Source organism: Anser brachyrhynchus, assembly GCF_964034855.1.
Source record: "Anser brachyrhynchus genome assembly, chromosome: 1".
Taxonomy (NCBI): domain Eukaryota; kingdom Metazoa; phylum Chordata; class Aves; order Anseriformes; family Anatidae; genus Anser; species Anser brachyrhynchus.
Window position 1 is genome coordinate 130,963,888 of NC_137694.1, and position 13,898 is coordinate 130,977,785.

Sequence of the window (13,898 nt, forward strand, 5' to 3'; positions counted from 1 at the left end):
TATAATTTAATTATTATTATTTTAAATCAAATCCTTACATTAGCTTTTATGGTATCTTACCTGCAATTTATGTCAGTCTGGGCCATGTAAAAATGCTCCATGGATGGTCCCATCCATCATTAGGCAGTTTGTTCTGCGCAAGTGCTGTCCTTCATGGTCCCAATCCCATTGATAAGAACTTAGGAATTTTGAAAAATTGCTTAGCAATAATGTAAAAAATACTTCACCAAAAGCAGGCAAGATAGGTGGAAGAATAAATTTATCTTCTTCTTTTTTTTTTCTTTTTTTTTTTTTTTCTTCAGATGAAGTACAGGCAATGGAATTGATAAAATTCTGGATTGATTCTATTAGAAAATTGCAAAGAAAATTCCATAATGGAATAATTAATGAATAATATTTATTTCTATATATTTATTTTGACTCCTTTATTTAGAAGTACTATTACAGCAGAATTTCTGGGAAGAGACCCTACTTTCAGTCAAATATATATGTTACACAGTTCACGCCCATTCAAGAAGTCTGTCGGTCTGCTTTATTTCAAAGCGAGGGCTCTGGGCATTCCTGGACCTCTTGGCTCTTCCACCTTTGAGTAAAAATTTCTTTTCATAAGACATCTATACAATCAAAGAATATCTCTAGTTGGAAAGGATCATTGACTCCAACTCCTGGCTCGACACAGCACCACCCAAAAATCAGACCATGTGTGTGAGAGCATTACCCAAACACTCCTTGAACTCCGGCAGGCTAGATGCTGTGACCACTGCCCGGGGGAGCCTGTCCCAGTGCCCGACCACTCTTTCCCTAACACCCAGCCTGACCTTCCCCTGTCCCAGTTCCATGCCATTCCCTTGGGTCCTGTCCCTGTCCCCAGAGAGCAGAGCTCAGAGCCTGCCCCTCCACTCTCCTCGTGAGGAAGCTGCAGGCCACCATGAGGCATCTCTTCAGTCCACCATGAACAGTGGGTGTTCTCATCACTTACACTAGACCTGGTCAATTGGCCTGGCATATGCCCTCCATAACAAGCATTTTCCTTCCTTCTACTTCTTAAAGAAAGAGCCTTCTCATTTTTGTAGGTCACTGGTAGTGTCTCTCCCTGTGAAAAGAAGAGGATATGGAGAACTATACATCAGTGAGCTTAACCTGAGCTCTGAGAAATAATTCAGATCAAATAATGAAGTAGTTAGAATGTACCTGTGAGATAAAGAAATAGTTGAGAAGCAGACTGTAGGATTTCATAAAGAACAAATTGTATAAAAATAATCTAATTTTCCTCTGTGGTAAAAAAGGAGATGTGGAACTAATCCATAGAACTTCACATTAGGAAATCTTTTGATTTGATCTTACATGATATTCTTATAAACCAGCAAAAGAAATACAGTCTGGATGAAATTACTGGACATTGTATACAAAACAAGGTCTGTATCTGTATTAAGAATTAGCTCATTGACAAAATATAAAAAGGTAGTAAGGGATCTTACAGAGTTCCTTCTGCTCTGATTCGGCTCAGTATTTGCATCAGTGAAGCTGCTCATAATTTATTGTCTGGATGATTGCACTCAAAGAATTGCTCGATGTCCAAGCGGAGGTGAGTGATGAGTTATGTTTCTCAGGAGCTGGGATTGCAACTGGTGCTGTTTAACATCTTTGTTGGTGATATGGACAGTGGGAGTGAGTGCACCCTCAGCAAGTTTACAGACAATACGAAGCTGTGTGGTGGGGCTGATATGCTTAAGGGAAGGAATGCCATCCAGAGGGACCTGGACAGGCTTGAGCAGTGGGCCTGTGAGAACCTCATGAAGTGCAACAAGACCAAATGCAAGGTTCTGCACCTGAGTCAGGGCAATCCCAAGCACAAATACAGGCTCAGTGGAAAACAGATTGAGAGCAGATCTAAGGAGAAGGACTTGGGAGTGTTGGTTGATGAGAAACTCAACGTGAACTTGCAATGTGTTCTTGCAATGTGCATCAAAAGAAGCATGACCAACAAGTCAAGCGAGGTGATTCTCCCCCTCTCTACTCTTGTGAGGCCCAACTGGAGTACTGCATTCAGCTCTGGGGCTCCCAATATATGAAGGACATGGACCTATTACAGCAAGTCCAGAGTAGGGCCATGAGGATGACTGAAGGACTGGAACACCTTTCCTATGAAGACAGAATGAGGCAGTTGTTTTTTTCAGCTTGGAGAAGAGAAGGCTCCAGGGAAACCTTATAGCAGTCTTTCAGTACCTAAAGGGGGCCTACAAGAAAGCTGGAGAGGGACACTTTGTCTGGGAGTGTAGGGATAGGACAAAGAGTAATGGCTTTAAACTAAAAAGGGGAGATTTAGATTAGATATTCAGAAGAAATTCTTTACTAAGAAGGTGGTGAGGCACTGGAATAGGTTACCCAGAGAAGCTGTGGATGCCCCATCCCTGGAAGTGTTCAAGGCCAGGTTGGAGTGGGAGGTGTCCCTGCCCATGGCAGGGGGTTGGAACTTGGTGATCTTTACGGTCCCTTCCAACCCAAACCATCCTGTGTTTTATCATTTAGAGATGACCCAAGGCAGGGTTGAGAAACAGGTTTAGGTTTCAAAGTTGTCTTGACAAATTAAAGTCATGAAAAAAAATCAGCAAGGACAACTGCAAGGGAATGCCCGAAGAAAATATTTTTCAGGTGCATAGGTACTAGCTAGTTGGGTTGCTCTTCAGAAAAGGATTTGTGGGATTGTAGTGTATTGCCAGCAGAACATAACATGTACTGTTGGAGTTGGCAAAACACCTAATGTATCAGTAAGTCCTCAGAAAGAATATCTTGTCCAGCTTTGGGCACTTTGGGTCAAGGAAAATGGAGGCCAACTGAAGAGTGTCAAAAGAAGAATGACAGTGTGTCCATACTGTTGAACTCCTTTATCCTGTAAAACTGGCTGTTGGCAGACAGTTCGTTGGCCTGCGCTGACTCATCAGGTATGCCCTACAGTTCTCCAGGAGAGTACTAACTAGCCCAAGTTAAGTTGAACCAAGGACTGGTCTAACAAGTACTACACAGAAATATTCTGTAGCGTTTGACTTATAAAAATAAACAAGGCCTATGATTTTATGACCTTCATCCAAGTCCAAAATGCGTGCCATCCCCTTATGAAAGAGAACTTCTGTCTGTGCTCACTGGTCAAATTGAGTCAGTAATTCAAAAGACAGCTCTTCAAATTCATTTGGAGTCTAACATGAGAGAAGAGAGATCCCCAGATCCCCCTGGCTTTTTGTAAAGCTTCCCTTGATGTGTTTTTTTGTTTTGTTTTTTTTTTTTTTTTTTTTTTTTCTTTCAGAAAGCTTAGCAAGGGTAACCTGTGAGAGATGAGGAATCTACCCCATCAAATGTCCTAAGTAGCTTTCAAATAATTATGTGACATGGAGATGCTGTTTTTTGAGGTGCACATGTATCAGTCTGCTTCTTGTCCACCACTCTTGTGAGTGAGAATGTTTTTAATCTGAATGATGCAATTATTCTGTTGGCTCCCTAAGGATACCTTGTGTAGTACTCGGATCTTTTCTTCTTGTGTTGCTCAGGAAAGGTACTTGGGTCTAGATTTGACCTTGTTCCACAGAGAGACATACAGTTCCTGAGAGGTAGCCAGCTCATGAATTCCTCAGGATAGCCTCAGCTTTTCATCTCTGTTCCCTTGGGTGCCTTGGAGAAGCTAGTCCAGCGTCCCACAAGAGACCATCATCCTGGGAGCTCGTTGGAGAAAAACAACAAGACATGCTGAGAGGATTTGACCACAGTGCCTTCAAAAAGAGAAGGAAACCCTGTCTGCTCATTTATTTATTTTTTTTAATATACATTTTTAAACACGCTTTTTAAAAATCAACATCATAGAGCCCACATTCAGTCTAACAAAGTCCCATCTAATTCTGTATCCTGTCCTTGACTGGGTCTGGTAAAGGAGGTTGAGGGAAATGTTATAAAAATAGTGAACATATGAAGGTATATTTCCTGAGCCAGAAAGAAAATAAAGCCTGCTTAGTAGTCTTGCATGGGCCTTCTCCTTGCAAACTCATCTAATCAGTTTCTGAATCAATCTAAACTTCAGGCAGCCATGAGATCTTGTGGTGATTAATCCATGTTTAATTATTCATTTTACATCTCTTACCCCCACCCCCATTTTTAAAGTTTTAATCATACTACCTGAGAATTTCATCAGTGGACCTTCAAATATTTTGTTGCAAGAAATAGTGAATTTGAGTTCCTGTTCGTTTCTACACATCATTCACAACTGTACACACCATATCTTCTCTTAGCCCTTTCTCAGCAATGAAAACATTTTGAGCTCTTTAAACTTTCCTTATATAAAAGTAATTCCATACCTTCAATGGCTCTTGCCTGTCTTTGTATATTTTCTACTTCTATCCCCTTGGAGGATGAAAGAGTCAGGACAGCACATAATATTCACAACACAAACATACTTTATGAGCTGGTAAAAGGATTGGCAGAGGATTATTATTCTGCTTGTTCTCTGTTCCTTTCTTCAGAATTCCTAATGTTTTATTTACCTTTTTGATGGACCCTGAACACGGCATTGAGATTTTAATGGAACTGTCAACAGTAACTCAAACATTGCTTTTTCTGCATGCTGATAGCTCATTTAGAGCCCATCACTGTTATACATGGTTAAGAACGGTTTTACCCATGTGCAATATTTATCAGCATCTCATCTGCTATTTTTTGCCCAGTCACTCAGTATTGTGAGCCATCTGCAACTCTTCACAGTTGAATTCTATTTTATTGCCTGAAATAATAGAGCGTCATCAACAAATTTCATTACCTCATTTTTCCATAAGACTTATGAACATGTGGAATAACACGACTTCTAGCATGGATGCTTTCAAAGAGCTACAAAGTACAAAGGCTATCTATTAACTTAATGATTTAAAGTATGCAATGAGGAAAAGAAAATTCCTAATAAGCAAGCAGTAGATGGTCTCTCTTCTTTTCCCTGTGATTATAATTTATTTTTTTAGTTTTTACTTGTCCTCAGCAGACTCAGATGGAAGAATATCTGCAGAGAAACACTGAATGTTTCTAATGTTCTAAACGCCTTTTACTTTAATGACTACTGCATAGCTGCTATTTTTTCATAATAATCTGCTCTGTTATGTATCAAAGCAAGATCTTGTTTACCACTCAATGGGGAACTTCTGGTCTTTCATGCCATACCATCCTTAGGCTTTCTCATCATCTGATCCTTAGACAATTTTTTTTTCCTATTCATCCTATACTCTCCACTTGTAATTATCACAGAATGAGAAGTCTCTAAGTCATGCCTTCCCATAGTGTGTTTCAAAAGAGCATTGCAAAATCAGTTGTGCTTTCACATTGTGTCTTTTGTTTGCTCCATTAGCTCAGCTATAGCACAGATGAGAATTTCTCCATCCCCACCACTGCCCAGGATGCAAGTCAGCCCTTTCTTCTAAATACAGAAAAGGGATGCATAATAAACAACTTTTCAGAAAGAACCTGTTGATAGCCTTTTTTTACAGCTAATTAGTAGTCAGAAGTTTTTTCCCTTTCCCAAGCTTCTTACATTGTGCACAGTAACTTTATGTTTAATCAAGGGATCTGGTGTGCTATCAACCGCATCTCAGTTATAATATTTGCTTTGAGACTTACACATACGCTGTTCCTTTCTTTTCACCAACATTTGGGTCCAGATCTCAGCAATTACATTTTTTCCCAGACATGATGCCATAGCAGTATATGGCCCCAGCTGCATCGTCAAGAAGTGACATGCTCCATTAGGCTTCTAAGACCCTCACAACACAGAGAAGAGGACGCACTCAGTGGGAGCTCCTAGCCACAAGAGGACTCATTTTTCATTCTCCTTGGAGGGTCTGGAGGAGGAGGATATACATGGTTTCATTCCTTCTCTGTTACCATCTTTGTGGTATTTACAGATTAGGAATAACTGTATTCTTATAAAGATCCTTGCCTACAGGATTGTCCCCACCGCATTAGATGATGCAGAAAAAAAGCTTCATTAGAGCCAGGAATCTGGCTATAGGATGCAGCATGGTCTGTACCCTGTCCTCATCACTGCTTTCCAGCTAGCACGGTGCCTGGGCACACATCAGGGCAGCCAACAAACCAACATAGCAGGATGCTGGTGCCTCCTGGGGACACAATGAGAACAGAGGGCACCGGAGAAAATGAGGATCACTACGTGGCCTCCAGAGTCTGCACACTACTGACTGAGACCTGTCATCGGCACTGCACTGCGTCAATCCCATGCTTCTTTTAATTCCCTCTGTGAAACTTTGGGAATTTGTATTATTTATCATCATTAATTACCCACCAAACTCTTCATATTCAGCACTTGCATCACTCAGAAGATGGAGTATACTCCATCTGCTTACCACAAAGGAGATATACTTGGGCTCAGGTCAAGAAGGAAGGTATTAAACTGAAGGTATTAAGCTTGGAGGGGAAAAGGAGGAAGGCAACTGAGCTAATTTGTGGTTTGTTCTCGGGATAAGAAATCTGCTGAAGGCACTCATATGGGATGGAGCCTTCTTCCCTGACAAAACAAAGCTGATGTGAGGGTCCCAAAGGGATTCAGAGAAGGGGACTGGTATCATTGTGTTTGGAGCTGTGAGACAGGCTGTATTTCTCAACACACAGCCGTCTCTCTCTCTCTCTCTTCCAGGAGAGGAGTAGGATGGTGTTGTAAAGTAGAATGTGTTGAAGTGTGGATTGATCAGAAACCGTTCACTGAGTGAAGCTATCCAAGAAGTAAATCACAAGGTGATATTTACTGCTAGAAACAAAAGAGCATTTCAGGAAAGGGTCTGGCAAAATCTCTATTTAGCCATGCCTGGAAGCACTGCACTGATTCATGCCTGTGATAGAGGAGGAGCTACTTAGACCCCTTAACACATCTCTCTGAAGTTTATCCTGCTTTCTATACTTCTTAGTTGAGCCAGTGACTGTGACAGCAGCTGAAAATCTTTAATAATAGCTAATGTGACACTTAACATGATTACTGCATGAACAAACAAAATCTACTGCATATTTGCCCCAGATGTGTGGGATTGCCCCATGGGTCCTATTGTGTAATAATGAAATTTAAAAGTAGCTAAAGTAATTTATTTGGTGTTTTTGCCTACTTAGAGAGAAGGGAGTAAATGCTACATAGGCAAAATGAAAGCGAGGAAGCTTCATTTACTACTCCTAAACACTGTCACTGAGCCAAACCGTTACCTGCAGCCAGCAAACTCCTCACATAGGACTTTACGCCTTGAAACATCCCCATGCTCAGTCTCCCCTGCTCACCTCTGCTTCTTCACAGTTTGCAGCTTATTTAAGACTATGAGGTCCTGTGCCCAGTGTAGGCAGGTTTGCTGTCTTCCCTCCTCTCACCTGCAGTCAACAGCATGCAAAGCACTGCCTCCAGTCTCCATGCACTTTTATGAATGGGGTGTGCACAGCTACAGAAACTGGTGTCACGCATTGCCAGCTGGCTGGTTTTTAGCTGGGAAACATTTCCAAGGCAGAGAGGTAATATCGAATGATTCATAAACTGTACAAAGGGATGTCAAAAATATAAAAAGCAAAGTTAAAAAAAAAAAAAGACTGTTTTTTATCCTTCGTTCTAACTTTTGGGGGAAAGAAATTGCATCTTCCAGGTCAAGAGAGCACTAGAGAGCTTTTTACAGTGTCCATTCTTGTTCATCTGACACAGATATTGGAAATGAATTAAGCTCTGCCTCACCATCTTTGTCCATCTCTGATATATTTGGGTCAGAGAACATCTATAAACTGCTGGAATAATCAGGCAACCAAAATGTAGCATAGAAGCTTTATATACCTTTAAAATGTGCACAAATGAAGTAACACCAGTTACATACAATGAAGTATGTACAACACCAGTACAGCTTGCATAAATATCACCAAAAGCATAATACATTCAGATGGCAGCATTTTCTTGTAACCAGGACTGTAGAAGGAGAAAGAAGCAGAAAAATACCCAAGGCAGGAAGGAGGAGCAGCAGATACATGTTGATCATGTCTGAGTGGTCATGACCGCGTGTTAGACTTCTTGTCATACTTTGTTCCCTTTGACCACACAATCCTGAGGGCTCTGGCTGTGTTTCCTGGATGAGGTGCTGCAGTGGAGAAGCCATACCTCCCCCTGGTAATTGAGACATCAGAACAATTTCAGTCCCTTCTCAGCTGTGTCCTCGTGAGTCAGTGCTGTGGGAACTGCTGCAGGGAAGAAGCCCTTTTCATTTCCTGCCCATTCACTGCTTTCTGTCACTGCTCCATAAACATCTCTTTTCCTGAGTCTTTTGACCTGGAGAACCAGAATAATGAAATTTTAATGAAAGTCTGACTTAGCTGAGAACACTACTCGTTGCACATCACTGTGTGAGGTTACAAAACCTATTACTAGACCTTGCAAGGAATCGGAGGAGCATGAACTATAACTATGGGTCACCAAGATCCGCCCCCCCCCCCCCCCCTTTTCTTTTTCATTAGCTGCAAAATCTCTCTTTGCTGAAGGATTTATATACATTGGTAAATTGGTCAATCAGCAAAGGCATGAAGTTTAACAGAGGGAAATGCCACGTTCTGCCCTGGGACAGAGCAATGCCGGACACAGGCACAGGCTGGGAGCCGGGTGGCTGGGGAGCAGCTCGGCAGAAAGGGCCCTGGGGGTGCTGGTCGGCAGCAGGCTCAGCACCAGCCAGCAGTGTGCCCTGCCAGACAGAGGGCAAACCCCATTTTGGGGTGCATTACACACAGCACAGCCAGCCGGTCAAAAGAGGCGATTCTCCTGCTGTATTCAGTGTTGGTGAGGCCTCACCCCGAGTACTGTGTGCAGTTCTGGGCTCCGCAGCACAGAAAGGCTGCTGAGGTCCCTGAAAGCGCCCAGAGGAGGCCAGCACAGCAGGCAGCAGGGCTGGAAGGCATGTGCTGTGAGGGGAGGCTGGGGACACTTGGGCTGCCCAGCCTGGAGGAGAGGAGGCCCAGAGGCGACCTCGCTGCTCTCCGCAGCCTCCCGAGGAGGGGAAGCGCAGGGGGAGGCGCCGGCCTCCGCTCCTGGGACCCGCTGGCAGGGCACGGGCACGGCACAGAGCTGCGCCGGGGAGTTCAGGCTGGGCATCAGGAAACGTTTCTTTGCCGTGAGGGCGGTCACACACCGCAACAGGCTTCCTGGGGAGCTGGGTGCTGCCCCGTGCCCGTCAGTGCTCAAGGGGCATTTGGGCAATGCCCTCAGTGATGTGCCCTAACTGCTGGTCAGCCCTGAAGTGGTTAGGCAGTTGGAATAGATGGTCTTTGGTGTTCCCTTACAACTGAACTATTCTGTTCTATTCTAAAAGCCTTTGGATCCAGTTGTCACAACCAATTCCCTTTGAAGAGGGCCATGAGTACGGCTGACCTGAGGGAGGGCTGGAGAAGGGCATGAGTGGGGTGTGCACAGCTACAGAAACTGGGGTCACACATTGCCAGCTGGCTGTTTTTTTGCTGGGAAACATTTCCAAGACAGAGAGGTAATACCAAATGATTCATAAACTGTCCAAAGGGATGCTGTCTAAAATATAAAAAGCAAAGTTAAAAAAAAATGTTTTTATTCTTCCTTGTAGCTTTTGGGAAAAAGAAATTGCACCTCCCAGGTTGAGAGCCCTAGAGAGCTTTTTACAGTGTCTGTTCTCATTCATCTGACACAGATAAAAGAATTAAGCTCTGCCTCACTCACCATCTTTGACCATTCGAAAAGTCCTCTGATTCCACAAATACAAACATCCACTAGGGGGACAGAAGTAATATGTGTTTCTGGCTAGGCAGCAAATCACAATAGTGGGAAGTTGAGCCTACTCTTCCATCTGCTGTGGGTCACTTTGAATGACAGCAGGAGTTGGCAGACAAAACCATAGCAGAATAGATTTTTCTCTCACTTCTTTCCAGCACCTTCAGAGATACCACTACGGCAAATAACCATGATAACAAGCAATAAATACCCCAAATATTTCTCTCACAGTTCTATGAGGATTCTGTTCGCTGCTATTTCTCATATCCTAGTTTCCTAAATATTATACTGGATGATATCCTCATATCCTGCTGATAATAATAATTCACTATTAAAGCACAGATATTTTTTTTTATAACACTAAACTAGTATTTCAAACAATGCAGACGTTCACACGATTGCTGAAAAATCCAAACCATTTGGAAGTTCTAAAATAAAATAGAAATATTAACAGAAATTGTGCTTAGAGAGATTCAATAAATATTCTGGAAAGACATGAAGGACAGATGTGGAATATATTACAATGTTTCGCTCATGGCACTTGAGTGATGAGTCACCCTGAAAGGCTTGGCATTTTGGAAGGTGGTACCAGAGCAGGTGCCATAATTAAATTTATTTCTCATCTTGGGCTCTCACAAAGTGTGTTAGAAGTGTACCTTCAAAGTGTGGCTTAATTAATCTAATGGGAATTCCAAGCATTGTGGTCCACTTGAAGGAGTACAATAAAGCATCCCTTAACAAGGTTTGAAGATTGGATTATGATGGTAACTGAAATTTCCATGGCATAAGCAGTAAGTCATGTTTTTATGCAGGGTGTTATAAATCTTAAATGCAGGCATATCCCCATTGAAAAGTGTCCTTGAAATCTCTGTGTGACTGGTATTTACTGTTTTCTTTTCATACAAGCAAGTTACTAGAAGGTAACTCGGACTGTGAGTTTTCAGAGATCTGACAGAGTAGAGCATATACCTCCTTGGTGTCCATGGTTAGGTGTGAGTGCCAGGACAAGAGGCACTGGGCACAAACCGGAGCACAGGAGGCTCCCTCTGAGCACCAGGCAGCACTTCTGTGCTGTGCGGGTGATGCGCTGGCACAGGCTGCCCAGAGGCTGTGGGGTCTCCTCCTTGGAGGTCTTCAAAAGCCGCCTGGGCATGGCCCTGGGCAGCCTGCTCTGGGTGTCCCTGCTTGGGCAGGGCTTGGAGCAGGTGAGCCCAGAGGGCCCTGCCAGCCTCAGCCACGCTGTGAATCTGAGATTCTGTGATTCTGTGAACCTTTTCTTTTTAACCTCTCTAAATCCACACCACCCTGACTAGCTTTCCCTTCAGCCTTTTACCTTTTGTGGAAAAGTGTCCTGACAGGACCCTGCAGGGAGAACTTTGGGAAGTAAAGGGATCTGAGGGAGCTAAATGCAAACAGATCTGCAGATGTGGAATGCTGTGTCTCTACACTTCAAACACTGCCAGACAAATATGAGAGCAACTATTGGTAGACAAGGGCCATACAGACTCATCTAGGAGAAGGCCTCATTTAAGGATTTGGGAGGCTCATGTTTCTTCCCTTTGGAAGGTGCTGAAGGCAATATTCAATTCGAGACAATATCTGACTCCCTGTATCTTTCTGTAAGAAGAGTCTAATGGATTCACATGGTATCCTTGAAGCTGACATAGAATCCATCTCGAAAGTGAGTTAGAGGTGATGCTGTGCTCTGTGGCGTGTCCAGCTCATAATCACTGCAGCACACAGGGAGAAGATGAACACTAGCACTGTAGCTTAGACTGACTGACAAGACTGGCACATGGTTAATCAAAAAGACTACTTTATAAGGAGTTGTCAAGGTTTCCTACAGCTCATAATTTAGAAACATGAACATTAGAAACATTGACATTAACTTTTTATTTTCATCTTGGTAGAAAGCCAAGCCTTCTCTGACATCTGGGGAGACAGATCTTATAATAACTGTTATTCTGAAAGCACAGAAACATTGTTTTCCTGATATATGCATTTTATCTATCTTGTAAATAATCATATTCAGTGCAATGGAAAGCAAACTCTGAAAACAAAGAACTGTATTTTTATCTTTAGTCATGTGCCTTTGCTTTTCTTTGGAAATGATCTTTAGACCCACCTTAACATCCTCCATATAGTGCCAACAGCTGTGTTCTGCTGAAAATCTGGTCCTGTGCTCATAGAGGATGTCAGCATAGCAATTATACACATTCAAACAGTGTAATCAGAAGGATTTAAATGTCTGGTGGGAATGAAATCGGTGTGACTCCTTCTGTTCAGTGAGCAAGGTTCAGCCAAGGCTAGGTAAGGCACAGCTGTATCTCACCGTGGTGCCCCCATTGGCGGTAATGGCAGGGGTTGCTTTGCTTTGAGAAGCATCCTGAGGAGGAATATCATATGTTTTGACTCTGAAAAAGAGAGCCGGGGTTTTGACTCTTAAAAAGGGAGACAGGATAACCCTGGGTTTTTCGCTAAAAATAATGCTGGCTTTTGCAAACTTCAGCCTTCCTCCTGGATTTCTCTATCACGTTTTTTTTTTTTTTTTTTTAATAGTTATCTCCCTGCTCATTTCCCAAGGACGGCAACTTGGCTTGCTTTTCTCAATAAAACATCTCACATTGCTTGAAAGGACTCAACTTGTCCTTCTATGCAGTTTTCTTTGAAGCCTTATTTTTACATGGCATCTAGAAGAAATCTGCATAGAAGTCAGTGCTTTGGGAAAGAGCTGACAGGGGCTATTTTATTGGAACTTTCCATCACCTCTGTGTACTACACCCAGCATGCTCCCAGCCCGTCCTCAGATCTTCCTTCCTGACCACTGATGGGTAGGTAGCTCACCCATTGTAATGCTTGGATCTGTATCTGCCCGTATGCACACACTAAGCATAAAGCAGCAAGGCCCTGCTCCAGAAAGTAAGCAGAAGATATCACATTTAATGAATAATGGTACATTATAGGGTCTCACAACATGAGTGAGTGTTGGTTCAGCTCTCCCTGTTAGCAGTGTAAGCAGCAAAGCGGCACAGGTCTGTGCAGGTGGACCTATGCTTTTACTGAGTTACCCCTGCACTCATTTATTTCGAGCTGAAAAAAGTCTTAAGCATATTGATTCAGGAGTCTTTTTAAGATTATTCTGCCATTACAACCTTGGACTCAGACAGGCTTGTTAATAAGATATAATAAACGAGATTAGATTGAATAAATAGGAAGTGTTTCCTTCCCATAGTGAATACTTTGTCTCCAACATTGGAAATGTTTCAGCTGAAATTTCTTAGTTGCTGACACACCACAACTCAGCTGTAGCAAATTTTCACTTAGTCCTTCCTGCATAAACTCATTTTGGTTCTGTAAATGTTCTGTGTATTGGAAAAGCTTTGGTGAATGCCAATCCGGAATGCCATACTGGGCTCATGAGACAGCAGTGGAAACGTTTGTTTGTTTGTTTGTTTGTTAGTAAATGTTTCTTTGTTCCTACCAACACAATATGCTATATTTCCTTCTTCTGTGCAAGAGGAAGTATTTGTAAATACTCCCCCTTAATTTGAATTTTTTAGCGTTTTCAAAGATTTGTTCCTGTGTGTGACTGTATAGTCACTTCTTATCTGTTCCCTTCTTAGATAAAAGCTGCACTCCCAACTTTCCTGGATTTTTAAAGTATTTAGAACAGTTCCTACTAATAAATTTAAACTGATAATAGAGAAAATAGCAATCTATCTAAATCACAGTCTTTCTAAATCACAATAATTTCTGCTCCAACAGGATTAGAAGGCAGCTAAGGTTGCATAATACTTCGCAGGACTGTGCCTTACATTAAGGGGAAAGCATAAGGATCACTTCTAAATCATATTAATTAAACTCAATTGATTAAGTAGCCTGAAGGATCCTGAAATAACTCTCAGTAAAAATATCCTAGCCACATTTGAACAGCTCTGAATGAGAGTGCAGCTAATCCTCCTAATATAAATGTATGGGAAAATAGGTTTCATTAGCTCCATTGCCTGGTAAGAGTCTCCTTTAAACCTGTGGCAGAAAACTTAATAAAACTCAATAATCTGAGGAGCTACAAGGTAGAGTTTTCAAGTATTTTCTTAATTAATATATCAATAAATAC